A 21353-nucleotide genomic window follows, 5' to 3' on the forward strand; every position below is an offset into this window, starting at 1 on the left:
CAGCTATGTCAAAGGGATCAAACAAACCTGATTCTAAAGAGGGGAGTGTGGGGAGGGGGAGGCATATACACATAACATACGCACAAAAAAGCTGCTTATCTCCTTTTCCTATCTCATGGGCTTTGCTACCTGCTAGCATTCACTTCCCAGCAAGCCAATCAGACTTCAAGCTCAGCCCACTGTCCCTTTGACTGAAGTCACTTATATATATGACTCACTGGGCTCTGCTGAGCACAGAGTGCTTTCCTTGAGAGAAGCTTTCTGCCTCCTGTCACTTTCTGCAGCTCACTCACCTCCCAGAATCAGTCCCTTTCTCCTCTCCTTCAGAGCGAAGGTAAGCCTTATTCCCAACACAATTGTGCTCTTTGTTCAAGGTGGGCATAGGGAGGGGAGGTGAAGAGGGAGATTTTGCACTCCTGAGCTTACAAATACCACTGGGTGTGAACTTAAATATTATGAGACCTTATTTATTTATTTATTTTAAAAAAACACACAACCGTTTCCTTCTTTTTACAATGCAAATTTACCCAGGAATTGCTCAGCAATGATTTAGGAAGGAAAATATGGCAAGATGCATGTGTATGAAAGTTCAGTCTTATAGAAGCAAAGTCCTTTCTAGCCAGTGAGCGCCCTGAAAATTTGCCTGATGGTAGAGGGGTGTATTCCTAAATTGTGATCAGTCAGCTCCGCTCAACAAAAAGCCCTGGGTTTTTATACCTAAGCATTTCAAATAACAGGTCCTTGCTTCCAAATTCTTTTACAGCTTGAGCACTGAAGAGGAGGAGAGGTCAGGAGAAAACCCCCAGAGAGGGAACAATTTGTATATCCATACACATATTATTGAGGAAGAAGGATCCTTTCTTCATCTGAGGGTGACTGTTTGAGACTTGGAAGTTCCAAGGTCAAAGCTTTTACCTGCCGCAGATAAGCAGATATGTAGGTTTTGAGTGTGACTTTGGGCAGGCTTTTAAATGAACCCGTGCTTCTGCTTTTCCCCACATAAAAGAAAAAGAGATATTGTAGCTCTGCACTTTCTTAGGTTTGGAGGAAAGGGGAGTTGTCAGAAACTTGGCTGTTGTGCTAGCAGGTGCCAGACTGCAAGGGCAGAGGAGAGATTATCAGCTGGTCAGGACCCTTGGTGTCTCATTTGTTCATTGCTCTGATCCAACAATTTAGATCCACAACTGGACCACCTTTCTGTTTGCACAAAGAGTGTTGTAATAAATGTGTGTATGCATGCAAGTGGTGGAGAAAGTCTAGTTTTTCTTTTTGTCTACACACACACACAAACAATAGGCACCGATAAATTTACAGTGCTGTTTCTGGGAAGGGGGATTCTCAACTGCAACAACTTTCTGCTGAGTTTGTGCTTCTCTAGACTGGGGACACTGGGTTGTATCCCTTGCAATATCAACCTCTAGGTCGCTGTAATCTACTTCTAATTTACCAAGGGCTTGTGCACTGATGGTGTTTCATCTTGTGGCTGCTGTTCCAGGAGGCAATTTCTGCCATTTATCTCTAGGTAGTGGCAAGCCTGTTCCTAAGAAGTAGGTAGAAGCAATTTCCTACTCAAGTGGAGAGTAATTGTAGCCTCTCTCTACTGTAATTGCAGCGGCAGCTTGCTACTTTCCTGGGTTTAATGAAGAGCAAAGAGCTCAAAAGGAGTAGAGAGGAGCTACAAGTGATTTGGGCTTTGCCACCCCACATTTCTGGGTCTTATCTAAAGGAGTAAGGTGTGTATTCTCTTAATATAGGGAGAGAATGTGTCTTTCCCCCTACCTTCAGATGAGACACAGAACCCAAAGGGAGGAATTCCAACCCATATGCTAATGCTTTACATCCAAAGAAGTCCTAAGACTCAAGCAAGAAGTGATAGGTAGCAGAGACATGTGAATACATCCCTGCTTCTAGAAACTCTTATAAACAGTAGTTGCAAATTAAATTTGGGACTGCAGCACAGGAATGGAGGACCATTTCCCCAAGGAAACTCCTCTTCAATTACTTTTCTTCTCCTGGCACAAACTACCATGTATATGCACATGCCAGAAGAACACAGTGTTTGCACAAGCTGTGAGATGTGCGCAACAAGCACTACCTGATTAGCATGTTTGTTTAAAAGTGATATAGGAACTGAATGAATGACCTGGACAAGAGGGTAGTGGTGGCATAAAGCAGTAATGCAGCCATGTTTTGCGGTGTGGTCAACTGAGATCAAAGCATGCAGTGATACCATCAGTATGTACACGGAGGAATCAAAAGCAACTATACCTCAAACCACTCAATCACATTTTGCATTTTTCACTAATTTGGCCTGTGTAGGTCACATTCAGTTTCCATCGCTGCTAGAATGAAACGCATATAATATCAATGGGTTATGCTAACTATGGGACAGCAGTCTAGTCTTTCTATTTCTGAATAGGAAAATGAAATATGTGAATACGCTGTGATGCCTAAACTATCTCAAGATATAAATGCGATAAACAACACAAGCTTTTGCAATAAGTTTGTTTGAATTTGGTTTTAATTTACCGAACACTGGAAAAGTAAAGCATCTTCAGATATGGCACATGTCATAATTTGCTGTGATCATTAGGCTGCTGTATTTAATTTTATTTAAAGTGTTACAGTTTATGATTGCCATACAGATACTTATATGCATTTAAATTATAAAGATTGTTAATTTTTTTAGCAAAATAACTTGAAGGGGGTGGGAAATGTATGTTGGGGGCTGAAATTATATAGTGTTAACCGACTTGAGCAAAACATGGGGAGTTTCAGATTGCCTACATTGTCATTGAGTTTTGGATGGAGACAATTTCATTATAAGATGTTTGGTTGTTGATAGGAAGCAGGGAATGTGAGGAGATGCTGCTGTGATAGCGATGCCCCTGGGCAGGATTGAAGAACCTTTTCAGCCTGAGGGCCACAGTTCCTCACAGGAAAGCTTCTAGGGGCCACAAGGCAGTAGTGCGTGTGGCCACAATCAAACATGGGCAGAGCAACAGGTGGGAAACCTACCTGTGCATAACAGGCTATGTTCCATCTCTGCAAAAGTCAGAGGCTTTTGCCCCCACGCCTCTATATCCAGACAAGCAAGAGGTTTTATCCCAGTTCAAGGACACTTTCCAGCCAGGCAAAAGTACTGGAGAGATGGGAGATGTCCGGGGAGTGTGGCCAAAGGGGAGTCTCAAGGGGCAGCTACAGAGACCCGGAAGGTTGCATTCAGACCCTGGGACTGAAGTTCCCCACTTCTGCCCTCGGGTTACGCCTATCCAAGCGACGAAACAGTCTCATGAGCGGACAGAGTAGATGACCTGAACATGTTTGTTGTTCTCTAATGCTTCGTACTCCAGCAGCGAGGGAGGGAGGGGGAGAGCAGGAAGGAGAGGGTGCATTAGAGCTCCCAGCAGGCAGTCTGCATAAGAGTGTTCTCAGGTGCAAAAGGAATGCCTCAGTCTGCAAACTTTCTAATTCCCTAAGACGTTTCATTGGCCGTGTGCTTTTTTTCAAAGGGCAATAGCAGTCGGAATGTCAGGGAAACATTTGGCAAGCAAGTGATAACTAGTTCAAGGAAATGTTATCAACCAGTCTTCTTTCTTTTCAGCCCGCAGTTCTAAATATTCACTAGGAAGGAAGTCTCTGGATTTATTTCCAAATACATTCAGGATCCCTTGGACTGAAAACATTATTTTGTTTGTCACTCGTCCTCCAAAATTCTGAGACAGCATTTAGGGAGATCAGGGTTTCCCCCTGCTTTTTTGTCTGCTTCTGTCAAACGTGTACCTTATTATGACTGTATGTGATTTGACCTCTGGATTTGACCTCCACCATACCCTGAGCTTATCTATGGTGGTGGTGGTGGCAGTGCTCTGATCTGTGGCAGGTGGCTGCAAATCAGCGGCCATTTTAATCACCCACAATGACCTGACATGGCATCCTCTGGAGCATTGTGGGAAATTTAAAGTTGAAGCTTGGTAATACTGGTGCTGAGGCTGACATAGAATCATAGAATCATAGAGTTGGAAGAGACCACAAGGGCCATCGAGTCCAACCCCCTGCCAAGCAGGAAACACCATCAGAGCACTCCTGACATATGGTTGTCAAGCCTCTGCTTAAAGACCTCCAAAGAAGGAGACTCCACCACACTCCTTGGCAGCAAATTCCACTGTCGAACAGCTCTTACTGTCAGGAAGTTCTTCCTAATGTTTATAGAGTTGGCATCAGTGTTGGTGGGCCCTGCTGGGTGTTGGCACCAGAACAACTGATGCCAGGCCTGACTAAGGCAGCTATTTATAGCTGAATGAACTTATAGCCAAAGTATGCATAACAATGACAAAGGCTTTGGTTGCTATTTTAAAAGGAAGCTGCCTTGAACAGAGTCAGGTCAGTGGTCCACCTAGTTGTCCACCAACTGGCAGCTGCCCTCCAGAGCTTTCCCACCCCAACCCCAAAACACCAGGGATTAAACCTGGACCTTCTGAACACAAAGCAAGTGTCCCATCACTGATCTACAGCCCTTGCCTAGGAAGTAATTGGCATTTTTGTTATTCTGAAGCATCAAAAAAGTAAGCACAAGCCCTTATAATACACTGCTTCCCTGGCATGTAATCTGCAACATGCAAAAATAATGAATTCAGCCTTACTGAATATCTTCTTTCCATGGAAGCTCTTTGTTTCTCTGTGTTGAAATCTAAACTGGCACCCCCAGGTAAAACCATGAAAAGGCTTTGTCCATAAGGAAGCAGAGGTGGCAAACATTTCGAAAGATCCACTGCACCTAAGCCCCAATTCACCTGAAGTTAGTTGTATGACTAAGTTCCATTGAAAACAACTAGAGACCTGTAATCAGTTATTTGGCTAGTAAATTGCAGTACCTATGTACACGCCCCTTCCCTGTTGACACCCAATCAGAGCGCACTGGGAGGGTTTCTCTGTCTCGTCTCCTTTCTGTTACCTGTTTCCTACTCTCTTGGGTACCTCCTGTGCCCTTTCTTTATGATGCATGCCCTGTTGTTGACAGGGTTTCTGTGCCACAAGAATGACAAAGTTAGGATGGAACTTGAACTCACATCATGACTAACGTTTGCAATGGTTTCACTGGGACTTTTGCTAGATTGGGATGACGTGATGTAAACTATTGTTTCAGGTCTGAGAATAGTTCGGCACTGAGTGCTTATTTTAAAAAGAAAAGAAAAAGAGAATCAGCATCATATGAAAAAGGAAGCACGGCAGTTACATCTGTAGTGTTAATTTAAAGCACTCTTATACCACTTTGATGTCATGGCTGCACCCACCCCCCAGTCCTGGGAATTGTAGTTTGTTATGGATGCTTCAAATCATAATTCTGTGAGAGGTGAATGATAGTTCCCAGGATTCTTTGGGGGAAGTGGTATAAATGTGCTTTAATGGGATGGTGTGAATATGGCCGGTGTTTCAAAGGTGAACAAAAATAAGGATTTAATGGTCCAAAGTGTTTGGAATATATTCTTCCTCAGCAGCAAGCAAGTGCACAATAATGTCGCATCAATAATGACCATTCGTTTTGTCACAAAGTCTCTTAACTCTTCCCTTCAACCCAGTATTGGTGCTTTCTTCCCTTTTCCCTTTTGTTCCTGGTTTGGGACCTTCATTAGACATAATCTATTTTACTCATTAAAAAAACCACACACTTCAATTGTTGGAACAGTCTCCTGTTTTTTAAATTACAGTTATCTGGACATAGTCCAGAAAATTGGGAATTGCTTATGAGACGGTGCCCACACAAAATTAGAAATTAATTGCAAGCTTCAGTTGGTCACAAAGCATGACAGAGGGCACAGTGTGGCGTATCTAAATGTTTCTGAGGAAGAATATCTTTAAAACACGCTTTGCTTTTCTGTGCACCTTGAGACTTCCATCTTTCTTTTTGCGCGAGTGGATGTGCTTAACTCAAAAGTGAAGGGAATACTTGGCGTTCCCTTTATTCGAAGGGCTTCTAGCTCTGATATTGATCACTGGGCAGACTGTGTGGCGCAGTGGTTGGAGTGATAAACGTGAATGGGGCAGACCCAGGTTCAAATCTCTGCTTGGCCATGAAGCTCAGTGTGTGACTTTGGGCCAGTCGCTATCACTCAGGCTGGCAATAAAATGCAGGGGAGATCTCATCTGAGCTCCTTGGAGGGAAAGTGGGATATTGTCAAATGAAATGAATAAAGTTCCGGGTTCAACGCCTGCCTTCTTCTTTCAAAGCAGGGATGAGGAGCATGGGGCCCTACAGATTGCTGTTCGATTGCAATTCTCACAGTCTCTGATCACATTGGCCATTCTGGGTGGGGCTGGTGGGAGCTGGAGGCCAGCAAGAAGAGTTTGGATTTGATATCCCGCTTTATCACTACCTGAAGGAGTCTCAAAGCGGCTAACAATCTCTTTTCCCTTCCTCCCCCACAACAAACACTCTGTGAGGTGAGTGAGGCTGAAAGACTTCAGTGTGACTAATCCAAGGTCACCCAGCAGCTGCATGTGGAAGAGCGGGGAAGCGAATCCGGTTCACCACATTACGAATCTACCGCTCTTAACCACTACACCACGCTGGCTCTCTGGATAGCAACATCTGGATACGCTCCCCATTCCTGATCCAGAGGATCTCAGCCCAAGAGGGCTGTGGAAAAGCCCTGCTAGTTTCTTCTGCCAGTCAGCATAGATAATACTGGGATAGATAAGCCAAAGGAATGACTTGATATAAAGCAGATATGCTCTCTAGATTCCACATCATTCTTTTGTGTGTGTGTGTTCTAGTTTATTTATTAGATTTTTATACCGGCCTTCACCAGAAATGGTCATGGGACAATTTACAAACAAACAAACAAAGAATACAAGCATAACACAGAATAACCTAAATCTTTAAAATAATTATCACAGATTACATAAATATCATAAAACACCATAAATGTGGGTTAACCCATCAGCCACTGAAAATTCAGCAGAAAAGATGGTTTTTGAACCCTGTATCTGGAAGAATACAAAGCTGGGACAAATATCTCCAGATAAGAGTTAGGAATAAAGGCATCCACTGATCCAATAATTTGGAAAGTCCCAAATTTTTTTACTTTAGCACAGGTAAATTTTCTACACAAAGAATGAAATCTCAGGTTGTATGAAGAAGTTCATAGTCTTGGACTCCAGAAGGTGGGAAGGAATAAGCGCCTCTATTTTAACTCAATTGCTTCAGGCTCTTTGCTTGCAGTAGCTGCCAGGTGCCTAGAGTCCTCATTCTGATTGCCAAGTGCGTAGTTAGTTTGGTTTGAAACTTATGTGAAGTGGTACATTAAACATTGGCACAGGCTCAGCAGCAGTGAAGAGTGCAGGGCCTGTGAATGGCTGCTGGCTACTTCTTTCACTTTAAAGGACCACCTGCCTATGAAAATCATCTAGAAATGCTCCCAAATATTTAATTTAAGCAAAAGAAAACATTGACATTCAGCTAGAGAGTCAAGAGGGTTGGTGAAAAACAGGGAGCTTTATTTTGGTATATTACTTTGGGAGGGGAATTTAAGAGCATTTTAAAAGGCATGCAGAGGATAGAGAAAGGAAAATTAAAATGGGAAAACACACCTTTATTATTTTTTTCCTCTCTCAGAGAGAGAGGGAGAATTACTTTGTCGCTTGCTGCTTTTTTATAATACCATTTTAAATTTTCGTTTTCATTTCATTGCTATTGTTGTTTTATCTGCATATTTTCGAACCATATCTGTGTATACCCCAAAAAGTAATGTTACTGGTCCATAAGAAAAAAAAAATCCATATACCTTTATGAGGTCAACAAAAATGTCACAAAATGTCCATCATATTCTCCAGAACTGAGTGTAAGCAACACAAGGAAGGGTGAAAAAAGGTTGGCTGGTGATATTCATGCAAGGCATTTGTGTCTCCAGCTGGTTAGAGTCTTAAGATGGGAGTGTGAGAGGAAGCAGGGACATTTCTCAAAGGTTCCTTCAGGTGCTCTGCAGGTCTCAGGTTGCACCCAGGCCCCTTGGGGAGGAGAAACCCATAATGGCAGATTCCCCATAACTGGAAATGCACAAAGCAGCTGTTATTCAGGTCCGACTCCATTTTTAGGTGAAACACACAAGTTTGTTGGTAGGTGAAGAACAGAAATAAAAAGAAATCAGGCAGTATTTATATTAACAACGGTAGAGCTTAAATTGAGGTGGTTGTGCTAGATTGTTTTTAAAAGAGTAAATAGAAGCCAAATGGCTTACCAAGCAGTTGGAGGGAATGTCCCCTCAGAGAATAAAGTCCCAGATTCAGGTAACAGAAGATCCACTTCCTCAACCTCAGCCCTCCAGATGTTTTGAGACTACAATTCCCATCATTCCTGACCACTGGTCCTGCTAGCTAGGAATCATGGAAGTTGTAGGCCAAAAACATCTGGAGGGTCGAGGTTGAGGAAGCCTGCTCTAGGCTAAGATCCTGCTGCTGTATCCAGCTAAATGTGGTATTTTCCAAGTCAAACAAAAAGTAAAGGTAGCCATTTTGGCCCACAAGAAAAACACTACCACCCAGTCAACCTAAACATATCACAACCTGAAATCTGTGTGCCATCAATTAGCACCTCATTTAAACAGCTACTCCTTCCTCCCACACCTTGCACTCTGGTACAAAAGGCATGGGCTTGTCAAAAGAGGCCATGACATTTCAAGCTCCTTAACTACCTCATATTGTACAGAGCCTAGCACAATGCTTCCTGATCCTGACTGAGACCTCTAGATGGCACTAGAAAGCAGCAGCATGGGGCAGAGCATGTTAAGAACGTCCCTGAAGAATCCTGGCCGTTCTCTCAAATGACCAACCAGGTATCTATGTGAAGTCTGCAAGCAGGACCTAAGCACACACACACACACACCCCGTGCACTTGTGATTCCCACCAACTAGTAGTCAGGGGTTTATGGTCTCCGGCTCTGGAGCTAGTACACGTTTAGGACTGGCACTTCTCCAGGAACTGAGTAGGATTGCCCAGATCAGGTTACATTGCTTGATGCCTCCATCTTGCCGAATTCTGCCATTGGAAGAGTCATTAATTAAAATAACACCACTTGCTCCAGGGAGATACAAGAGAATTACTTCTTGCACTCAAGAGCATCCAATACCAATTAATTGCTCCTGAACAAAATGGATCCTAATGAGTAGCAGAGGGATGGGGGCCTCTGGAGTGTGTGCTTATAATTGGAGTGGGGACTGAAATTCCCATTAGTGATTGTTCATTCAGAGCTCGTGATAGCTTAATCCATAGTCCATAAATCAGGGACAAAAAGGCATGGTCTGTTATTACATACATGGAAGCTGGCAAAACCCAACCATTTGAACAACTGTGTGTGACATGACACACTATATTTGTTGTTGTTTAGGCATTTGTATGGTGTTTTTCTTATATGCTCAAAGTATGTGTGCCATGTCAGTCATCTTTACAAGAGGGATGGAGAACTTCACAGGACCAGATCAAAGGCCCATCTAGTCCAGCGTCCTCTGTGGCCAACCAAATGCTTCCAAGAAACCCACAAACCTATAGTATTGCCTGCAGCAAATTATCAGAGTTATTTATTTACTGAAAGGGCTCAATCAAAGGCATCAAATAAACATTTGGCTGGTTAAGAATGCCAGGTGTTTGTTATTTTAAAAAATATCCCAATTCTTGCCTAAAGCATGAGAGAGATGTTCAAGAATCTGCACTCGTTCAGACCCAGGTCCATGAAGTAAAAGGGAAGGGGTGGAAAAGGGTGGCCATGTGTTCTGTTTTGCGGAGTGCAGTCCTCTATCTGAAGGGGTGTCTGGGCCAAGTATATTTTAAAGAATCCTAAGAAGGGACAGCAGGGGCCTGGAAGTTGCCCATCAACTGCCTGCTCAGCAGAATGTGCGCGCCAAGTTATCCAAACAGGTCAAATTATGGCCTGCCAAAGTTATGATTAGTCAGTACCAGCCAGGAACGTCAATGTGACTTTCATTTCCCCCCCTAAAATGCGGCTCTCGTCTGTACAGTGTGTGGAGGATTCAGCAATTATACTAGCAAGGCAGTGGGAAATTTGAGCAGGCATGTAGCTTTACCCTGCAGGATGTAGCTGTACAAGACGCTAAAAGCGCCCCTGAGTTTCTTGTGTACATGAACATGATTGGGATGGAAAGTAGAGCAGACTGTAGAAGAATGCCATTGAGAAATCAAATGTTCAGTGTAGATCTCAGAGTTGCATAATGGTCCCAGGAAATGCAAATCAGGATTGAATGATCTTGTGTGAAAATGCCCTTTGTCTCAGATGACTTTTAGTGCTGGGGATTGTTAAAGGCTTGTAGATCTGAAATTATGGATTGATTTGCCTCCTAGTTTCAGAGAAAAGCTTGAGTACAGCCAGATTGGTCCTGTGAATGTTTACTTACAATGAGTCCCACTCATTGGGGCATTAAATCTGCCTAGGATTGCAGCCATTGTCTCCTGAGGCACAAGATCTAGAATGCAAATACTTCTCCTGCCTCCAAACATGCTTCTTTCAAAATGCTCATGATTCATTTACATCCCACATACAATTATATGGTTCTGCAGTGCTGCATAAGTTTTGCATTCTGGAGGCGTATGACATTAATAGTATTTCACCTGTTCTATTCTCCTGAAGTAAAACACTTCAGCCATTAGCTTGTGTATCTCTACATTTTCCTGTTGTCTATACTAGCTAATTTATTCTCATAGAGTTTTATGGGCACTGTGACAGACTGCAGAATCAGTTTAACTCCCTCTGCCTCACCCTCTTTTGAGGCTGAATTGAACATCTTGCAACCACAGAGTGCCCTGCGTAACTGTGATGTGCAATTCTGAAAATTCGAACTTTGATCTCCTTTCTTACCTAACCCTTCCCCTTGGAAACGTCAGCTGGTGCACAATTCAGCAGCCAGGTTGCTCACCAGGGCATATTACACCAATCCTGGTCTGACCAATTAGTTTCTGGGCCCAATTCAAAGTGCTGGTTTTGACCTATACACCCTTAAACGGCTCAGGACCACAATACCTCAAGGACCGTCTCTTTCCATATGAACCTACCCGAACCCTGTGATCTTCTTCTGAGGCCCTCCTTTGTGTGCCTCCTCCTCGAGAGGTGCGGAGGGAGGCAACACAAGAGCGGGGCCTTCTCTGAAGTGGCTCCCCATCTGTGGAATGCTCTCCCCAGGGAAGTTCGCCTGGCACCTTCATTATACACCTTTAGGCACCAGGCAAAAACGTTCCTTTTCAACCACGCCTTTGGGCGGTGATCTGATTTACATCCTATGCCATTTTAAAAGGTGTTTTTTGTTTTGGGGCGGGGGGGGTAATGGGTTGTTTTTATTTTTATTAGGTATTTTGTGGTTTTATATCTTGATTTTATTCTGTGAACCACCCTGAGACCCCCAGGTATAGGGCGGCATATAAATTCAATAAACCATCATCATCTTTCCTAGCCTGTAACCCCTTGCTGGCATTCAGGAAGGTGGCATTTGATACCTGCTGTCTGCTGTCATTTAACTTGAGTTTTGCTGTTCTTTCATTCCAAACAATTCTGGGCACAATTCCCAAGATTCCTTAAAACTAAGTAGTGATCCCATAACCTAGAAATCAGTATGCAGTAATTATTGCAACTCAGCACGTAGAGCTAGTAAGGGCTCTCCATGGGAATCAAGGTAGAAAAGCAGAGGACTGAAAGGTTGCCTAGTGAGGAACATCATCATATGGTCATTTCTTCAAATTCTCTGCAACAATATTTGACACTTCCCCCCCCCCCACTATGAGCCCCAGAACAAATGTGCGTGCTGTGGTGAGGCAGGCTGCCCTTCATGACCGTAGTATGTCCAGTATGCTGTATTTGAGTCTGTTTAATCTCCAGTTTACACTCACCTGATCTTTCCCTCCTGAATTTTGCTTATGAAGGGCCTCATTCATGGTCAAACACAAAGCCTCTTTCCCCCACTTTTAAGTAATAACTGAAAGAGAGGCTCACATTTCACTTCCATTTAGTTAGTATGTATTTTTGAGCATAATCCCAGTTTGAGATCAAGGACCTCCATGTTTAATCAAAGTTTTCTCCAGGAGGAATAGTACCAAGTTTCCTAGAAATCCTACCCTCTTCCTGCTCCTTATTACTAGCAGAGATGAGGGACCATCTTTTACCTGTTATCTCTATACTCTCTCTTAATGCTTTACAAGTTATTCCCTTGTTCTTCTCAGGACTTGGTTTTCCAGAGAGCTCAGCTTTCATGATCTGATCCTAAACTCTATGAAAGTCGAGCTCTAATTGCAGACAATGAGTTGCACATAACAACTAGTTGTCCTAGCTGTGCATTCCCATCTGCAGCAAAGATACATCCAATCAAGTCAGTAGGTCCTGCATGAGCATCTATGAGCCTCACCTGGATATAGAAGGAGTCTGCTATTCAGGGCCGGTTCCAGTTTTGAGCAGACCATGGAGTAAAGTGCCCTTGGTGGTCCATTTCCTCCATCCATAGACCAGCAATGGGGAGCAACAGCAGTCCAAGCTCTGTTCAGAGCACTGGCTGGCTGAGTCTACCTGCCTACTGTATAGGTTGAGACCATAAGCACAAACCAGGTCTCATTCCCGAACTAAACTATTTGTTTTTACCATACACTGGAAAATGCCAGGGCAGCTAACTTACATTATAAGGGTAATAACTTGTGCAACGTTACTGAAAATTGTCCCTTCTTATTGAGCCAGGATTGTTCCAACCTCTGGGGGAATTTTGCAGGCCCAAGTGCTTCTATTGGCACCAGCGATAGGGGCTGATCTTGGGCGAGTTGGGAGGGAGGTGACCAGAAGGGCTGGTGCCTACATCACTCCCCCCCCCCCCAAAAAAAAATCCATATGCCTGAAAGTATTGGTGACACAGATCCTGGCTGAGAAGCTGATGGGTTGATGTACTGCCCTACAGTTTATTTACTCAAAGCTCTCTTTCCAGTGTTGGTGAAGCTGTAACAAGAGAGGGAGCCTCATGCATGTGATGAGCCTACAGTGGTACCTTGGGTTACATACACTTCAGGTTACATACTGTCAGAGCTGCTCCCAGATCCTAGCTCACAGAGGATCACGCTAGCCAGCGTTCACTTTATAAAAGTCTTTATTGATTTACAGTTTCCATTTTCAAGCTGCCGCGTGCAGCTCTACGTCTTATAAGCTAGACCGGCGAAGCTCCGTCTGAGTCTCCGCCCCCTGTACACCAACTTAATACCCTAGCCTTACTCCACCTTTTCCGCCTGACCGTTCTTCTCTGGGTCCCTCTGCCCCCCGTGGTCTCTTCCTTCCTGGACTCTTCTGACGCTGACCCCCCGGACCCTTCTGTCTTCTTGCGTCGGGCTTTAGGACCTGGCTCCCTTTCCGGGCTGCTTACTGCGCCGCCTTCCTGTGCATTTGAACTTGGCGCGCGCGCCCAACCTTCCACTTTCCGCTTGACCGTTTCTTCGCTCTCCGATGGAGGTGTGGCCACTCCTGACTCATGCCCTCCCCCCTGCTGCGAGCTGCCAGAGCTTGATACCTGGCGCCTTTCCTCCCCACTGCGCTCTGTTGGTGACGCTGGCCCCGATCTCCAACTGCTGCCCTCTGAACCCTCTCTGGACCCTTCTTCCTGGGGTGCCCCCCTAAGCTCCCCCCTTGCTCTGGCCACTGGCGCTCCTTTCTGTGAATCTTCTGATTCACTGGAAAGACTCGGAGATCTCGGGTCGTCGTCATCACTCATCTTTTCTTCGGACTCCTCCCCCTCGCTCTCTGTTTCCTCCTTTGCCCTCACCTCTGCTCCTGAACCCCTGACACATACGCTTCAGGTTACAGACTCCGCTAACCCAGAAATATTACCTCGGGTTAAGAACTTTGCTTCAGGATGAGAACAGAAATCGTGCTCCAGAAGCAGCAGCAGGCCCCATTAGCTAAAGTGGTGCTTCAGGTTAAGAACAGTTTCAGGTTAAGAACAGACCTCCGGAACAAATTAAGTACTTAACCGGAGGTACCACTGGGTTTTGGCAAAGCATTCTTGATGATGTTTCTAAAATTATAGTTCAATCATTGAACCCAAACTCTGACCAGGCCCTACTGTCACTAGATGCCATTCTAACCCCCTCCCCCACCAGACCCTTATATATAAGGACCTAAGTGCCATGTTGTTTAACTCTGTCCATTTAGAGATCACCTTCCTTTGGAAAGACCTCAAAGGTTCATCTCTGATGGGATGGAAAGGGAAAGTCTGGGACCTGGCTCTTTCCACATATCAGATTTCATTCTCAAACTCACCACAAGATATAACACAACGCAGAAGGGTTGTTAGAGGCAGAACTAAGCACAGTCGTTTTGATAAGGTATGGTCCCCACATATCAGCTATGTAAATGGAAGTGACGTTAATGTTAGACCTCTAGCCACTCATGCTTACTTATGGAAAGGCTATGTCGTGGGTAGCTGAAGTTTTGGCACTGTATTCAATGATTCAGTTATTTGACAGTGTCCTTGCTCATTTTTCTTCTTATATGTGACTGGTATAAGAATGTAGCTCTACAGATTTTGTTATGGCCCATTTCTAAGAAATAATTGCATAGTTCTTTGTCACCATGGTGCAAAGGTGAGTGGCCCCTTTTCAGCCACATTCCATTCTGGGCAACCTTCCAAGGCTCGCGTGCATGTGGTGAGAGCCAGAGGCAAGAATGGGCAGAGCAATGAACGTAAATCTTCCCTTTGTACACTAGACTAGTTTGTGCAGTAAGAGGCATTAACACTCAGGGAGTGTGTGAAGCAGCGCCAGTAAGGGATGTGGCTGATGAGAGGATCCAGTCTGGGGAGACAGGCCTTGAAGGCCACATTTGGCCCCCAGACCTGAGTTTCCCTGCTTGTGCCACAAAAACCTTTCATTCTAATGTTCAGAGTCTCTGTTGGACTTCTTCAGCTCAAAACCAGAGCCCTTTTCAGATGGTACTATGGAGAAATGGACACACATAGGCAGAGAGGCAGCAACATGGCAAACAACTCTGCCTCCAACCTGTGCACATTCATTTTGAAATCTGAAATGAAAGTGTACTAGCTGGGGCAGAAGGTCTCAAGAGCTGCTTTTGCCTTCTGTCTCGTGCCTTCTTTTCTAAGGCTCTCAACTCTTGAGTTCTGAAATCAGAAAAGTTTCCACTTGTGTTTGATCTAGGGCAAGGCCATCGATAACGCCATCTCAAAAACTTGACTCTTGCTGATGTTGACATCATTGGCCTGTTTGTTTTAGGTGGAATTTTAATCATGGGACTTCTTTTGTCCTTCTGACTCTTGCCTTCCCTCAACCCTCCTTGCTTTGTTCCTGATTTGTGAGAGTGTCTGCTAGCACTTTCACTCAGCAGGAAAGATATAAAGAGAAAAGGCTCAACACACCCAAGCCTGTAACAATAAAACCACAGCATGCTGTTCAGAAAGTTGAAATAAATACTGGAATAAGAAACCGGAGAGGGTGCGTGTGTGTCAGATGGAGAGGGGAGAAATACACTTTCAGCAGAGTTCAAATCCTGACCATATCCTTGATCAAGTTTCTGGATCAAGCTTTGAAAATCTGGGAATCTAAGGCTGCAAATTCATGTGCACCAACTTGGGAAGAAGTCACACTGAGTTTAGTCACATTTTCTTTGGTGTAACAGGGATCAGGCTGTAATGAAAGGATGGAGAAGCTGCATTCGTCCAAGTGTCAATGCACAGCTGAAATTCCTTACACTAGTGGAACTGTTAAGTTTACCCAATGTACCCTAATATAATGCATTTCTGTATGTCATTTTCACTAATATATACATTGTTTTGCACATTTTACTCTTGTATGTGGATTTTTGTACACATTACTTGACTGGAGAATTACATTGCTTGTGTATTGTTTCAGGAAGTGCAGCTGAAGTAGATTTAACTTTAAATATGAACTGAATCCAATTTCTCTCCCATCCCCACTAAGGAGAAACTTGCCATGTAATGACATGACATCAGATATCTTATATCACACTATCAATGAGTCTTCTGCTTTGGCGATCGCTCGTTGCTGAGTAAGATCGTCTTCCATGAACACGGTCTTAACAGTGAGTCTGTAAGTGACTGTGGAGGCCAATTCTGGATCCACACATCCTTCCACAGTGGGGACGTAGGTTTCCGGGTGGGAGTTGATCATGGTGAGGGTTTGCCAAGTGTACTTTCCTCTTAGCACGTTTCTCCCTTTTGTCCTGCATTCAAGTGTCTTCAAAGGCCATGACACCTTTGGTAAATGCTGTTCTCCAATTGGAGCACTTGCAGGCCAGTGTCTCCCAATTGTCAATGTTTATACTACTTTTTAAAGATTTGTCTTGAGAGAGTCTTTATAGCAGGGGTTAACAACCTAAGGCCCATGGGCCGGAAGCAGCCCATGGAGGTCATTTGACCGGCCCACGAACCGCCTCCAAACCAAGCTGTCCACTCGCACGCTGCATTAAACTGGCGCAGTGCAGGCACTTGCTTCCACGGCCGGAAATCTCATCTGCGCACACGCAGATGCCAAAAATCATGGGCGCGTGTGCTGACACACATGCACAATCCGGCCCACAGAGGGATCTCCATGGGACCGATCCATCCCAGGCAAGATAAACCTTGCTGACACCTGCTTTATATCTCTTTTGTTGACTACCAGCATTACGCTTTCCATTTTTAAGTTTGGAATAGAGTAGTTGCTTTGGAAGACGATAATCAGGCATCCGAGCAACATCCAATGAAGTTGATGTTTTAGAATCATTGCTTTGACAGTGGTGATCTTTGCTTCTTCCAGTACACTGGCATTAGTTCGTCCGTCTTCCCAAGTGATATCCAAAATTTTTCAGAGACACCGTTGATGGAATCTTTTGAGGAGTTGGAGATGGCGTTTATAAGTGGTCCATGTTTCACAAGCATACAGTAAGGTTCATAGTACAATAGCTTTGTAAACAAGCATTTTGGTTTCCCTGAGAATGTCCTAGTGCTCAAATACTCTGCACTTCAGTTGGGAGAAAGCTGTAATCGCAGAACTCAGGCGATGCTGGATTGCGGCATCAATGTTGGTCCTTGTTGAAAGATAACTGCCCAGGTAGGAGATGTGATTGACACTTTCCAACATTACACCATTGAGTTGGATTTGTGGCGCTGCGGTGGAATTGTTTTGTGCTTGTTTGTGCAGCACTTTGGTCTTTTGGATGTTGAGCGATAGGCCAAACTTTTCCTTCTAACTTTTCCCTCATTCTGTTTGGTATTTATTGTCCCATATGAGCTGTCTTATACTTGATTCAGACCACTGGACTATCTAGCCAAGTTATTTTTATCAGTGGTGGTTCAATGGAATGAGGACACCTCAATGGAATGGGGTAGTTCAGTGGAGACTACTATTTTATGCTACCAAGCACCACCATATGGTGAAGAGGGACCTGGAAGAAGAAGAAGAGTTTGGATTTGATATCCCGCCTTTCACTCCCTTTAAGGAGTCTCAAAGCGGCTAACATTCTCCTTTCCCTTCCTCCCCCACAACAAACACTCTGTGAGGTGAGTGGGGCTGAGAGACTTCAAAGAAGTGTGACTAGCCCAAGGTCACCCAGCAGCTGCATGTGGAGGAGTGGAGACGCGAACCCGGTTCCCCAGATTACGAGACTATCGCTCTTAACCACTACACCACACTAGCTCTCTTTCCAGTGAACATCAGAAAGAGCCAGAGGAGAAATAGAAGGAGCGTTAACGCAGCATCATGCAGATGCACAACTGCTGATTGGTAGCTGCATCCAGCATGGGCCAACATCTATGCTGAGCCCTGCTACCCACTCAGTATCTGAATAGTGTCTCTGCTACTGCTTCTTTTATCCTTCCAGCAGCCAGTAGTGTTCTGTGACTGACAGAGGTAGTCTCTAGCAAAATGCCTCAGAAGGCACCACTGTTGCCGATGCTGATTGATGTTCCTCAGGGTCTAAAGCTGAGATCTTAACCAGCTTTACTACTTAAGATACCTTAATCGGTGATGTTAGGGATTGGATCTTGGGCCTCACAAACCTTGTGTTCTATCATATGTACTATCTCTCCCCCCCCCCCAATATACCATTAGATCCTCAGCAGTGACCTCCATGGGCTCCATAGGTAGGATAACAAAGGTGAAGAAGACCATAATAGTAATATCACCTCACAGGAAATGTTGGTAGTGATTGTCATATTTAACTAGTACTTAAATGACTCATTCCTACTAGTTAGTGTCTAGGATGTTCAGGAATTTTTCAGCCCAGCTTTCCAGTCAGTGTGGATAGGAATTGGCCTTTAAAAAACTGGCATCTCCAACTGCATGGGATCATTAACGTTTCCATGACATGTTGGATTTGATTGTTGTGCTGATTTCCTGACTCTGTTTCCATTGGGATAATTATTTAGCTAGCTGACCTATATTCCTCAGCAGAGTCACCTCTCTGATGCATCCATTACTTCCTGCTCTGCTCTACCAGGCACTGTTACAATAATCAAAGCTCCATCCCCAGAGGAGGTTACATCTTAACAGGGAACAAGTATAGGCCACCATCCTGGTAGCTGCTTGGAACAGGAACACATAAAACATTTTTTTCAGGGCAGTCCTCACCTACTATTGCTATGGGAGCCAATAAATTGAAGCTCGGTCTAAACAAGAGTGAGGTGTTGTTGGTGAATGGTTTCTCTGACTGGATAAGTGATTTACAGCCTGTTCTACACGGGACTGCACTCCGCTTGAACGTGCAAGCTGGGTGTTGCTGGATCCATCACAACTGGTCAAGGCCTAGGTTGTCTTCGACTAGCTTTAGTTGATGGTCCAGCTACAACCCTATTTCTGGACAGGGATAATTTGGCTTCAGTGATCTATGGTAACCTCTAGACTAGACTACTCCAATGTGTTGTATGTGGGGACAGGGCCGTCTTAAGCATATCTGGCGCCGTGGTGCGAAGATCCCTCCAGCACACACACACCCCATTTACCAGAGTTGTTGACCTTTTTAAGGGGGGAACCCCAAAGTTGTTGACATTTTTTAGGAAAGGTTCCCCAGAGTTGTTGACCTGAACTTGGGAATTCCACAGATTTCACTACAGGGAAGGAGGGGCAAGAGCTGGGGGTGGGGGGAACCTACCCCTTCCTTTACTGGATGAAAAGAGAGTGAGAAAGTGAGACAGAGGAAAGTAGAAAGAAGAGGGCATTTAACCCACTAATGGACAGGAGAAGAGGGTGGTGGTTGGGAAGCTGAGCCAGGGCATAAGCCGCGTCTGATGTTCGGCTTCCCAAAAATGTTCACAAACCAGAACACTCACTTCTGGGTTTGCGGCGTTCAGGAGCCGATTTGTTTGGGAGCCAAGCCGTTCAACAACCAAGGTGCCACTGTATTCGCTGCTGGACTTGGTGTGTTACGTGGGAGTGAGGAGGGAAGTGTGGCATTTTCCTAACAAAATACTTTGGTTTCTTAACCTGCCTCTCAGGGTTGTTGTGGGGATGGATTGAGGAATGGAAGAACCACACATGACACCTTTGAGCTCCTTGGAGAAAAGCGTGGGATATAAATGCAGTAAATAAATACATAATACCTTGAAGTGGGAAATAGCACATCTCCTCACGTGAGGCAATGCATATATTCGCACTAAAGGTTCAACATCTATCCCTCAGGGCGTATGTGCAAATTACCCAGCTAGAGTACCAGCAAAGAGTGTATTGCACTCAAACAAGACAGTTGCAATTTAGGAGGTTCACATCATGGCTCCAGGGGAGGGAACGAGGATTGATCAAGTGTGGAAACTACCACTCCTTGAAGCTGTAGCAAATATTCAAATGGAAATCAAATAAAATTTCCCAAGCTGGGGCCAATTTGTTTATTGCGTTTCCACCCGACCATTTGCCTGGGGAGCTCAGTATAGTGCACATGGAGGCTACTGCATTTTACATCCCCACAACCTTGTGAGATGGGGGTAGACAACATGGCGCCCACCTGATGTTAAAGCAATGACTCATATCAGTCCTCCCCAGCAAGACCCGTAGTCAGAGATGATGGGAGTTATAGTCCAACAACATCTGGATGCCACTACATGGGCCTAACCCTGGGTTAAGAGAAAGTGATTTGCTCAAGACCACCCATGCAACATCACAGATGGTCAGAGATCTGAACCCAGTTGCCTCTGACCCAAACCAAAAGCACTATCCATTTCATTGCTTTGGCTCTCCATTATATAACCAGCCAGCAGTTCCTTCTCAACTTCAGAAAGCATATTAGTAGGGCAATGCTTGAAGTGAGGAGGAACTTCTTTTCTGGCAGACCTATCATCATTCTTTTCACGCGAACATAACAGAGTCAGGCCTAACCACTCCACTTCCTTTTCAATCCGACTTAAGGCCACTGGTCCAGGAAATCAAGTTGGAAGGCTCAAAGCACAGAACCGCAAGACAGGTTTGTGTAACATTTACATAGCCCTGAGGACCTTATAGCTTGCACAAATGATAGTTGACAATCTGGGTTATCAAACAGGGTTAGGCAACTTCTGCATTTTAAAAGAGCACAATACCACACTTTTAAAATGCATCTACTACCTATCTGGCAAGTTCACTTTTAGATATATGGGAGCCAAAAGTATTGAGGGACCTGCAATTTAAAATGAGCACCTTGAATTGTGTCTGGACTGGAAGACATAGTGGTCAAGCACAGTAGCTCAATGGAAAGAGCACGTGCTCTGCATGTGGAAGTTCCAGGGTTCGGTCCCAACATATCCACTAAAGATTGGGAAGTACTTTGTATCTGGACCCCTAGAGAGCTATTGTTAGTCAGTGTAGACAGTTCTGAGGTAGAGGAGCTAACGGTCTGATTGAGTTTCCTGTGTTTCTAAGTGGAGGACCAGCTTGATCTGATTTTTGTCCTCCCTTTGGACCTCTGCATTCCAGGGCGGCTGCAGCCTCTTCTAAATCAAGGAGCCTTTTACGCCTGCTCCAGGCGGAGACGTGGAGCCCAGCAAGTGGGCCTGATCCATGAGTAACCCTTTGTTACATTCTCATGAGAAAGGATCTGCGGTGTGAATTCTAAAATGAGTGACAAGGGCAAAATTCCTCTATTGACAGAAATGATTACTTACCCATTTTATAAAGTTTTAGCAGAAAGTTGTCTCCCCCCTGGCAACCTCTGCTGCCCCTTTCTCACCCTCTGCTTCCCTTAGGCGGTCTCAGGGTGGGGTGCAAGAGGCCACCTGTTATTAACTACCAGCTTATATGAGGAACTTTACATATACCTGGCAGCTAGTTTTTTAAAAAAATAATTTAGAAAAGGGTCATAAGGTGAAGTCTTTCATCCAAGTGAGCCCAGAGTTTTGGATAGACAAAAAAA

At 44.5% G+C, this 21353-nt stretch overlaps 1 protein-coding gene across 2 annotated transcripts in view; it reads left to right on the top strand.

The window, feature by feature from the left end:
* The first annotated feature begins 217 nt into the window (after window positions 1-217).
* SLC26A9 (solute carrier family 26 member 9) overlaps window positions 218-21353 on the top strand; it is a 59350-nt gene continuing 38214 nt past the window's right edge. Inside the window, exon 1 of one of the 2 annotated variants that reach the window (XM_083508837.1) lies at window positions 218-334. The gene's annotated coding sequence lies outside the window, so the exon portion shown is untranslated. The remainder of the gene's footprint in view (window positions 335-21353) is intronic. The other variant, XM_083508838.1, reaches the window with a different exon arrangement.

This window comes from Podarcis liolepis (genome assembly GCF_965112155.1).
Source record: "Podarcis liolepis genome assembly, chromosome: 6".
In the NCBI taxonomy this organism is placed as follows: Eukaryota; Metazoa; Chordata; class Lepidosauria; order Squamata; family Lacertidae; genus Podarcis; species Podarcis liolepis.